The sequence below is a fragment of the Pinus tabuliformis genome, chromosome 1_2 (genome assembly GCF_031772625.1).
Source record: "Pinus tabuliformis cultivar Carrire ecotype Pingquan chromosome 1_2, CPIR1, whole genome shotgun sequence".
NCBI classification, from domain to species: domain Eukaryota; kingdom Viridiplantae; phylum Streptophyta; class Pinopsida; order Pinales; family Pinaceae; genus Pinus; species Pinus tabuliformis.
Window position 1 is genome coordinate 1,251,643,087 of NC_142298.1, and position 12,017 is coordinate 1,251,655,103.

Below are 12,017 nucleotides of genomic sequence, written 5' to 3' on the forward strand. Positions count from 1 at the left end.
GTGTAGTTCAATGTGTTTGCTGCGCTGATGCTGGACTGGATCTTTGCATAGCTGAATGGCACTTTGATTATCACACCAAAGTGTGGTTGGATGCTGCTGCTCAAAGCCAAACTCTGATAGGATCTGACGAAGCCACAAGGCTTCCTTACTAGCTTCCACGGCACCACGATACTCTGCTTCTGCTGACGAAAGAGAAATGGCAGCCTGTTTCTTACAAGCCGATGTAATAGGTCCTGAACCAAGAGTGAAGACATAACCGGCAGTAGACTTCCGATCATCAAGGTCACCAGCCCAATCAGAATCAGTGAAACCAACTAACAGAGGAGCTGCTTTGGCACTGTAATGAATCCCAAACTGTATTGTACCTCGAACATAACGAAGTATTCTTTTAGCTGCTTTCCAATGACTTTCACGGGGGTTTTGCATAAAACGAGCAACAAGGCCAACAACAAAGGAAAGATCAGGACGAGTATGGGTTAAATACAAGAGTTTTCCGACAAGTTGACGGTATAAGGTAGCATCAACTTCAGGAGAAGTACAAGAGACTGAAAGTTTGACTCCAGACTGAAAGGGAGAAGGGGCTGGCTTACAGTCTTCCATGTGAAAATGACGAAGAATATCACAAGCATACTTGGACTGGGAAAGGAAAATACCCTCTTGGGATTGCAAGACTTGAAGACCGAGAAAATAGTGTAAGTGTCCTAAGTCTGTCATTTCAAATTTCTTTTTAAGGCTGGACTTCACATGGTTTATAAGGTTGGGATCACTACCAGTAAGAATAAGATCATCAACATAAAGAACAAGGATGATGAGAGAGTTGCCCACTTTCTTGGTGTAGACAGTATTGTCAGAATGACACCTAGAAAAGCCAGATTCTAAAAGAAAGCTATCCATTTTGGCATACCAAGCTCGAGGAGCTTGCTTGAGGCCATAAAGGGATTTCTTAAGGCGACAAACGAGGCTGGAGTCTGTTTGTATGAAGCCAATGGGTTGTTCCATATAGATTTCTTCCTGCAAGTCCCCATGCAAGAAGGCAGATTTAACATCCATTTGATGTACTTCCCATTTTAAAGAGGCAGCAAGGGAAAGAACAAGGCAGATAGAGTTCATTTTGGCAACTGGAGAGAAGGTTTCAGTGTAGTCAATGCCTTCAACCTGTGAAAAGCCCTTAGCAACTAGACGAGCTTTATGTTTGTCAACTTTCCCATCTGGTCCATACTTGGTTCTGTAAACCCATTTGCATCTAACAAGTTTGCGTCCCTTTGGTAGAGGAACAAGATCCCATGTATCATTTGTCATCAATGAATGATATTCTTCATTCATAGCTGTTTCCCAATGTGGATGGCCTGAAGCTTCTGCAAAAGTGTCAGGATCATGATTCACTGGAGCTTGAGCCAGTAAAGAAGAGGCTCTTTCAAACTGAGAACGTGTACGTCGCTGATCTGTAGGATCACCGGCAAGATCACCTGCTGCATCCCGAGTAGCACGGACCCATCTTGGAAGTTGAGGATCCTGAGAAGGTGGGGAAGGATTATCATCCTCGCTTTCATCATCAGAAGAAGAAATGTTCTCAAAGATAGAAGAGATGGGAAGAGGTGGCACATCCGCCGGACTAGGCTCGCAGGCCGATTTATTTTCATCAAATTTTACATCTCTTCTAATGATAACATTTTTGGACTTAAATGGAATAAGTCTATAGCCTTTTACATCTTCAGAATATCCAACAAAAGTACATTTCTCACTCTTAGGTTCTAAGGCTTTATGCTTTTCATCTGGAATATGGGCCCATGCTTCACTTCCAAACACACGAAAGTGACTTACATCTGGTTTAATGGAACTCCAAGCTTCTTCTGGAGTGATATTCTCTAGAACCTTAGTAGGAGTGCGATTGATTATATAATTTGCACAATTAATTGCTTCGGCCCAAAAACTAAGACTGAGTCCTTTAGATTGCAGCATACAATTAGCCATTTCCTTTAAAGTGCGATTTTTCCTTTCAGCTACACCATTTTGTTGTGGAGTGTATGGAACAGTATGTTGCATTTGAATTCCATTTTCGGTGCAAAAGGTGATGAATGCATTTTTAACATATTCTCCACCATTATCAGTTCTTAGCTTAAGAATTTGATGTCCAGATTGTTTTTCAACGAATGCTTTGAAGGCCAAAAAGGTGGTAAATACTTCGCTCTTGAGTTTTAAGAAGTATACCCAAGTGCGTCTAGAGAAATCATCAATGAAAGTTAAGAAGTACTTGTAGCCAGAGAATGAAGCAACAGGAAGAGGACCACATAAATCACTGTGCACAAGCTGTAAAGGGGCTGAGGCGTGCCAAGAGGCACGTTTGTCAAAACTGTCCCGATGATGTTTTCCGAGTACACATCCGGAACAAACACCATCTTTGCAAGATACCATAGGAAGACCTGTCACCATGTTTTCTTTACATAGATGCTGAAGGGAGCGATAGTTTAAGTGACCATACCGCTCATGCCAAAGTTTGCTCACTTCATCATTATGAGCAACAAATACTGAGGGAAGATGGGATGACCCAAAGTTGTGAAACTTATACAACCTTTTGGAATCATCAGCAAGACCAGTAGCTAGAATCTGTTTAGGATCTTTTAGATCCTTGATTACAACATCATGAGGTGAAAATTCAACGATTTTACCTTCACCTGAATGAGTTATCTGATAGACAGATAGAAGGTTGCAGGATAAGTTTGGAACACATAATACATCATTGAACTGACCATTGTCTAGATGAACAGTTCCAGTCCCTACAACATTAAGAGATCTATCATCACCAACATATATATTTTTGGTGTTACAATCATTTAAAGAAGAAAACATGGCTTGGTTTTTGGCCATGTGACAAGAGGCTCCAGAATCAATGAGCCACTCATGAGAATGAGAAGAAGAAGAAGATACATTTAATGCATAACCAGACTGAGATGATTGACGATGACATGCAGAAAATGCCGTTCCGGAAGTTGAAGTTGAAGTAGGCTCCAGATGGATGTTATGTTTCTTCATTGCGGCTTCCAAGGCTTCCATCTTCTTAAAGCATTTAGATTCTAAGTGGCCATCTCGATTACAAAAGTTACAATGTCTATCAGTCTTCTTCCATTTGTTTTTATTGGGCTTATCATATTGCTGAAATGATCTTTCATCTTGAGGCTGAGTTGGTTTAGGACCATTCCTTTGAGGATAAGACTTCTTAGGATTCTTTGAATTTGGATACTGTTGGGCGGCTAACGCTTTTGTGGAAGAGTTTCCAAGATTAAGAAGACCAAGGTGTAAGAGTTTTTCTTGTTCTCTTATTAAGGAATCACAAAAGGAGTCAAAGGAAGGGGGCTTGTAGTCTTTGCCTTGACAAATGAAAGCTTCCCTGGTAGAATGGAAAGTGGAAACAAATACAGAGTAGGCTGGTCCTAACTTAGTGAGGATGGAATAAATAAGGTTACCATCATCTTTCTTAACTTTAACACCTTCCAAGAGATATCTAAGGGTCTTGAATTTTGACAAGAAATCTTCAATGCAAGAAAAATTATTAGGATCCAAAGTAAGCAGCTCATTTTCAAGTTGATGGGATCTAATTTCATTTTTAATCCCAAAAACTTTAGCAAGTTTTTCTAATGCTTCATGAGGAGTTTCAATTTCTGCAATGTGGAATCTAAGATCAGGAGAAACAGACATTCCTATCAAGCCACGTGCTTGATCTTGTCGATTTTCCCATTTTTCGGCCTTGTCTTCATCTTTGGGTTTCTTCTCTTGGTCTGTGGCTATTCTGAAGAGACCTTTACTTCTAAGTAAATCTCCCATGTAGGCTACCCATTGGAAGTAGTTAGTGCTGTCAAGAATGACTTGGCATGGACTTTCCATTTTTGAAAAACAACTGAAGCTGAAGATGCTGAAAGTAAGTGGTCCAATGGATAGATCTCGAAAAAATAGGCGGTTTTAAAAAAAACGGCTCTGAAAAAGGCTTCCGGATGAAGAAGTTATGGCTTTTTGAAAAAAAAATTGTTGACGTTGCCGGCAAAGTGCGCGAATGTGCGGGAATGAAAAAATCCGCCCCCACAAAATGGAGACTTGAACCCAAGACCTCTACTCTCTTAAAAGGTCTTTGAACCAATTGATCTATACAAAGTATTTGAGAGAGAGAGAGAGAGAGAGAGAGAGAGAGAGAGAGAGAGAGAGAGAGGGGGGGGGGCCTCGATTTGCGTGCTTGCCTTGGGAAGACTCTTTTCCCCTACAAAACACAAAACACAAAACCCAACACGAATATCCAAAGAAAAATGAACCTTACGGCTCGAAGTTAGCTTTTAGCCGAAAAACTAAATATTTTCCTCAATGTTTCTGATTTTCCGAGATCACACTAAGGTGCAGGGAAAAGAGCATACGCATGAGAAAAATCCTTTCTTTCTGTTTCTGATTTGCCCAGATCGCACAGAGTCGCAGGGCAAAGAGCATACGCAGAAATGAAAGGTATAGATCCGGGAAAAAAAAAGGCTAAATAAACCGAAACCGAAATAAGCAGAGAGAAAATGACAGTAAACTGCAAAAAAAAACACTGTATACCTCCCGATCTGAAAAATGACGCAGCTAGGGCTACCGGAAACCTTTTCGCGTGAAACGAAAGGGGTTCCTCACTGAAACAGATGCTCCGAATGCAACAGAGCAGTCCTCTCGGCCCGAAAGCAGTCAGAAACAGCAGATCTAGGAAACGACAGCCGCATGCAGTTCTACCGGCTTCAGATTTGGATCACCAACGGACGCGGCCCTCAAATAGCTTTGATACCATGTAGGAATTTACAGGGTAAGTTCCTCAGAAAGAATACCAAGAGGACACTGCTCACAACCAGATCTCAAATCAATACACCAGTATTTTTGACGTGGTTAAAACCCTCAGAGTGCAAGGAGGGAAACAGTCCATGGCCTGTCCCAACGTGGGTACAGACAATTTATTAATCAAAGAATGAAAATTTACATAAGCTTCTCTCATGCACGGATTACCCGAACAATGACCCTCCATGCGCTTTAAATAGAACTCATGGACCAATCGGGTGTCAAGCCACGGATCAAGTGTCGGTAATACCGAGGTGAGAGTGAACCGTCGGATCACTACATATCGTGACCGTCGGATTGTAAGTTACAAAATGTACAACGGTAAAGAAACACACTTTACCTAACTCTAACCTAACTCTATACTAGACCAAGTTGAACTTAACTATATCCTATGTGTCGGAATATCCTAACACTAACTACTTGTCCGCCAAGATTAGACTGTTTGGACAGACTTCTTTCTCTATTCTACAACTGAAAATTTAAAGCATGACATGGTCCAGATTAGGCTGTTGGACCATCCATCAAAATTGAATCCTTATCAAGATATATACATACCTTGTCTCCTTATGAAAAATATGGGATCTTTGCATCATCAAAGCAGAGCATATTTGGATTTTCTATAACCAATCATGAAACATGAAACCTATTGATATAGGTAGCAAACAGTGGCTCCACATGGGGAGGGTTTTTCATTTGAAAGACCAAGAACAGCAGGTCAGATTTCCTTGGTCCATGGCTGCCCAAATCATTCTTGAAGTTTTCTGCTTTGAAGTGCCAAATTGTGTGCTTCTCTTCTTGGTAGACCTCTGATTCTATTTACCTTTTGCTGGTCAGTCAATAAACTTGGAAAACTGCATTTTTACAATCTAAACAGAAAATAATATGTACATCTACATATATACAAGGGAGAATCAGGTTGCACTCATGGATGATATTCAAAATAGTGCTTCAGCATCCTTCCATTCACAGGTCCTTCGTCGAAATCAGTTTCAGTGAGACTTTTTAGGAAGTAAGTGTTGTTACCTTGCACTGCTTGGATAGCAAATGGTCCTCTCCATAAAGAATCAAATTTTCCATGTTTTCCTTTCTCTTCTCTTCTTGCATCCCACTTGAGGACTTTATCACCAACATTAAAATCTTCTGCTTTGGTTCTTCTGTCAAAGGCTTTCTTTAGTTTTTCTTGTAACACTTGAACCCGGCTGAAAACTTGGTCTCTGGTTTGCTGCAAGCATATGATTTGATTTATTCTTCTCTGCATATCATTTGGTTCAACTTGGCTTTCTTGAAGAAGCTTCATGAAAGGTATCCCTAGTGATGAGGGAAATCTGGCCTCTAGTCCATAAACCAATTCATAGGGGCTGGTCCCAATTGATCTCTTGGTTGTTAGTCTATCTGCCCATAAGGCATTGACTAGTTTCTTGTGCCAGTTCTTTTTGTTCTCTTCAAGTACCTTCTTTATAATGTTTACAAGGCTTTTGTTTGATGATTCAGCAAGGCCATTTCCTTGGGGATAGTATGCAATAGAATGGCCCAAAGTAATATGAAATTTATGGAAAAAGTTCACCATTTTCTTGGATCTGAAAGCAGCAGCATTGTCTGTAATAATTTTATCAGGGCAACCAAATCTAGCTAGTATGTTGTTCTCCAAGAACTGAATGATAGTGGAATCATTTGCTTGTCTGCATGGAACAGCTTCAATCCACTTGGTGAAGTAGTCTGTGGCTGTCAAGATCCATCTATGTTGGCCTGAAGATGAGGGATGAATTTCCCCAATGAAGTCCAATCCCCATTGTTGAAAAGGTCTCTCTGTTGCAATAGGCCTTAAGGGAAGTGGCAGCAGTTGTCTCCTTCCTTCAAACACTTGGCATTTATGACATGATGTGATAAATTTCTTGACATCAGAGAACATGGTGGGCCAGTAGTATCCAGCCCTTAGTATTTTATCCACAGTGGACTTCCAGTACAGGTGTCCACCACAGTCTCCTACATGAAACTCTTGCATGATCTTGTTAGTTTCATTTTCAATTAAACAGTGCAACAATATCCCTTCATGGTTTTTCCAAAGTAAATTGCCATCCATCACACAAAATCTTGATGTTTTCATTTTTAGGAACCTACACTTAGTTTTGGACAGTCCTGGGGGAGCACACAGGTTTTGTAACACATAACAGATATCAGAGTACCAGGGGGATTGTTCAAAGGCTACATTGATCTTTGGAGTCGCCAGCTCTGTTTCACTGTCCAGCTGATTGATGTCTAAGGCTTGAAAATTTGTTTCTGTCATTAATTTGGCCAAGCCTTGCCCTTTTATTAGTTTTGTAGGTTTTATCTCAATGTCAAATTCCAAGATACTGGCAATCCATTTTCCTCTTCTGCCTTCTAAGTTTTCTTGGGTGAGAATGTCTTTGACAATAGGACTTGGCACATATGCTTTCACATGGGAGTAAAGGATATAAATCCTAAAATCTTTGATTGCTTTGACTAAAGCATAGGCTTGTTTTTCCATGATTTGATACTTCAAAGGTGCATCCCTAAGAGCTTTGCTAAAGAAAGCAATTGGCTTCTCATTTCCTTGGTCATCCTTTTGTAAAAAAACAGCTGCAATAGTATGTTGGGAAGCAAAAGAGAAAATGATAAATTCTCTGTCAAACTGAGGATTGGTCAAGACTGGGGTTTGGGTAAGGGCCAATTTTATACCTTCAAATGCTTGATTGGCTTCAACAGTCCACTTGACCTTTGAATCCTTTTTCAGCATGTTGTTTAATAATCTGCTTAGTTCTGCCAAGTTTGGAATAAACCTTCTCAAGAAATTGATTTTTCCCAAGAATCCTTGTAATTCCTTGACATTTCTTGGGTTGGGCATTTGTAAGATGGCTTGGATTCGGTCTGGGTCTATTCTAATGCCATCTTTTGAGATGATGTGTCCTAAGAGCTTGCCTTCTTCTAAACCAAACAGGGATTTCTTGGGATTCAAAGAAATTCCATATTTTCTGCATTTTAGGAAAATCTGTCTCAAATGTTTTAGATGCTCTTGGTCTGATTTTGAGAAAGGTGTAAGGTCATGTAAATAAATGACTAAAAAGTCATGAATTTCCTTGGCAAAGGCAATATCCATTGCTCTTTGAAATGTTGCCCCTGCATTCTTCAATCCAAAAGGCATCTTTACATATTTGAAAGTTCCCCATGGGGTTGTAAATGTTGTTTTGTCCTGATCATGAGGGTGAACTAAGATCTGGTTAAAACCTGAAAATCCATCCAGTAATGAGATCCTTGTGGCCCCCACTACTCTCTGCAAAATGTGATCCATCTTGGGCAAGGGGTAATTGTCTTTGAGGGATACCTGGTTTAGATTCCTTAAGTCCACACACAGCCTGATCTCACCTGTCTTCTTTCTTGTAGGGACTAAGTTGGAAATCCATTCAGAGAATCTGATTGGTGCTATGATGCCTGCTTTGAACATTTTATGTACCTCTTGTTCCATTGCTGGGAGAAGCATAGGATTGATTCTCCTCAGTTTTTGTTTAAAGGGCCTTTGGTCAGGCTTGAGAGGGATGGTATGCTGGATAACAGAGGTATCATAGGACTTCAGGTCCTCATAACTCCATGCAAAAACATCCTGGAACTCTTTGAAGAGGTCAATGTATTTTGGCTTTTGGTCAGGAGGTAAGGACGCTGATAATTTAATTATCTTGGGTTTGTCAATTGTACCTATGTTACATTCTTCAATGGCTGCATTTAGGGGCTGCATTTTTGGTTTTCTGGGAATATCAATTGAGTCAAAGATGTCCTCTAGTGGGGTTTGGCTTGTTGGTAGAAAATTTTCCTTTAGCTCAATGATTTCAATTTCAGCATTGGATACTCCCTCTTCCCAGTCAATTTGTTGAATTTGCTGGATGTTTTCTATATTGAAAATAGTTGGATTCAGCATTTGTTTTGCAGTCCTAGGTGATATTGGCTGAGCAGTGTGTTGAAACTGTATTTGTGATGGACTTGCTCCATTGAATATTTGTGATTGACTTGCTGTCTTAAGTATTTGTGATTGACTTGCTGTGTCATTGTCAATACTTATTCCTGCAAATTCTTGCTGCAGAGTTAAAAACAGGTTTATTTGCTTGTCATCCTCAAATACTTGCCAATTATTGATGTTGTTTGGAATGGAGGGTCTGTGTTTTACTTCAGCTGTGAAACAATGGTGGGGCTCAAAGGGCAACTTGCAGGTACTTGCAAATGTAGCCAAGCTATGGGCATGAAGGTTCTGGGTCCTAGGGATTTTCATAATCTGAAATTCAGTAAATGAATTTAATAGTTCAGCAGCAGCAGACCTATATGATCTCAGCCTTTTGCCATTGGTAACAAAATTACCCTTAACCTGTTGAATAACTAAGTTTGAATCACCCATGATTGAAACCTTGGCCGCTTGTAAGAATTTTACTAACTTGAGGCCTAGCAGAAGAGCCTCATATTCTGCCATATTATTAGTACACCTGAAATTTAATCTGTAAGCTCTGCCCTCTGCATGGCTATTTTCTTTATTGTGTACCCAAACTCCGGCCCCTGCCCCTAATTTGTTGACTGAGCCATCAAATTCAAGGAACCATAGAATATCTTGTTGGGAAGGAGATTTTATGATCTTTTCATGGGCTGGTAATGTAAGTAGCAGTTGTGGTTTTTTCTCTAGCTTGTCTTCTAGGACAGTCTCATCATTCAATTGGCTGTTTTTGACAATTAAGGCATCAGCACTATCTAATGTTAGATTGACTGTTGTTTTATGAGTGATACTACTCTCATTTGCATCTTCCTCTTGTATGAACATCTTGATTTCAACTTCACCTTTTGAGGGAGTAGTTGCATTATTGAAGAGAATGTATGAGTCTATGTCTGAATGAACAGCATATATAGGAAAATTTTGAGGTTTTTCTTCACTGCTGACCATGTACTTCATTAGTGTTTCTCTATACAGTCTTTTTGGTTGCCCAAACACAGAGATGGTGGCATATGACATGTCTAATTGTAGGGAACCTTGGAGTTTGGCTCCCCATGATCTTGATAACAACATTCCATACTTAGGTGGGATATCAGCAACTACCACATCCATTAGGATTGTCTTGTTTGGGTATTGAACTAGAGAGACACATAAGTCTTTTATGGGACCTAGACACTTGACTTGGCTGGAGACAAAGGAAAAAAGATCCTTGTATGGTCTTGTTATGTCCAAATTCAATCTTTCCATGACTGCCTTTGGCATAAGGTTGTGAGAGGCACCTGAATCAAACATTGCATTATGTAATATTTTATCATGAACATGTAAACTGACATAGAAAGGCAGTACCCCTGTGACTACTGTTTTTCCATCCACTTCTGGCCCAAACAGGAGTTCTGGGGTATCATCCAGCACATTGACATCATCCTTGTTGCTGGTGAGTTGAAGGGATTTCTTGATCTGTAGTTTATAGATATCATGTTTGGCCAGTTCTGAGAGGGGAATTGCTACCTTAAGCTTGCCAATTTCGGTGCCTAAATCAAAAGGTTTTTCAGATTGGGCTTTAAGGTTATGGGTAGCAGTCCTTTCTTTTTTCATCAAGTCTTCTTCTTCATTTTTATCTCGATTTGGTGTCTTATCTGTGTTACTGATGTCTTGGGGAGTAATACTAGAATCAGGTTGAGCAGTTGAAGTTGCCATAGGTTGATCTTTCAAAAACCATGGTTCAGTGACCTCTTCAATGATCATTTCTTTTGTAGGTAAATTAAGTTTGTCACTAGGTTGTGTGACTATAGCTCTTTCAGGCTGCTTATTATCCTTTTTCCTTTCAGGCTGGTTGACATTCACAGTTCTGCTTCTTAACTTGTACTGTTTATGGACTTCATAAACAGCAGTGTCATAGCCTTGTTTAAAGTCAAAGGATTCCCCTGATTTAGTGTGGAACAGTTTGATTTCATCATCCTCATGATCTTCTCGGGTTAAAAAGACTTGACTTTCACCATCTAGACCTATCAAATTAATCTCAGGATCTTCGTTTGGCTCAGCCAATGTGGAAGTTTCAGCATAGTTTTCTTGAAATGGAGGTCTGATTTCCGGATCAGCATTGGCCCTGCCATTGTTTGTGTTTGGGTTCCTCCTAAAATTTGGATTTCTAGGAGGGTTATTTTGTGGAGCTTCCCATGATGCTTTTCTTTCAACTGATTCCACTCTATCACCTAGTCTCTTCATGCTATTGAGTATGGCATCAAGTTTTTGATCAAAGGCTGTGGGTTCTTCTTTGTATATGCTTCTTTTTTCTAACCTTGCCCTGTTTCTCTTGGCAATCAAGTTTGCTTCTACTGTGACAGCAGCCTTTTGAGCGTCTTCAAGGGTTTCAGGTTCTCTTTCCCGCAACTGAAATGCTATGTCAGAATCAAATCCATCAGGGAATTTGTACAAGGCCAAATCAGAGGGGGGGTCTCAAGTTTTGTGGTATTGCATTGTACACATTGTTGAATCTAGCACAATACTCTAGAACAGTCTCTTGAGGGCCTCTCTTGATTGTTTCATATTCACCAAGTATGTGCAGGGGATCTTTCTTCTTCTCCCATCTGGTAGTAAAGGCCTGATAAAGCTCATCAGGGGTTGTGATAGTGTTTGCAGCAATTGACCTGAACCAGGTTCTAACATCACCTGTCAGGCTTTGAACAAAGATTCTCATCCTTACACTGTCATCATCTATCTCATAGTTTTCAAAGTGATCTTGCATCCTTTTAGCATGTTGAATAGCAGAGTAAGGGCCAGTGGAGTCAAAATATGAGATTTTGGTTTGGTAATCCTGGGGTAGAGCTGGTGGATTAGCAGGTAGCCGCAAGGGTGCATATCTATTTGCCATATTTGGTGGGTTGGGTGTATTTATAGGGACTGCTGGGATAATAGGAACAGTGGGTACCACAGGGGTAACAGGTGAAGATGAGGGAGGAGGACTTTGAGATGTGGATGGTGAACTAGGAGAACTTGGAACAGACCTAAAGAGGACTTTAAGTGGAGTAGAAAGGTTGGGAAAATCTGCAACTGAGGTCAAAATAACAGGCTGGTCCTGCTTTTGTTGCTTCCTGATGTTTCTTGGAATGGTGTTTGGATTATCAACAATGATGGGTGGATTAGGGTCAGGATTAGCCCTAGTATGTCGAGGATTTTTCTTAGGAGCCAGTTT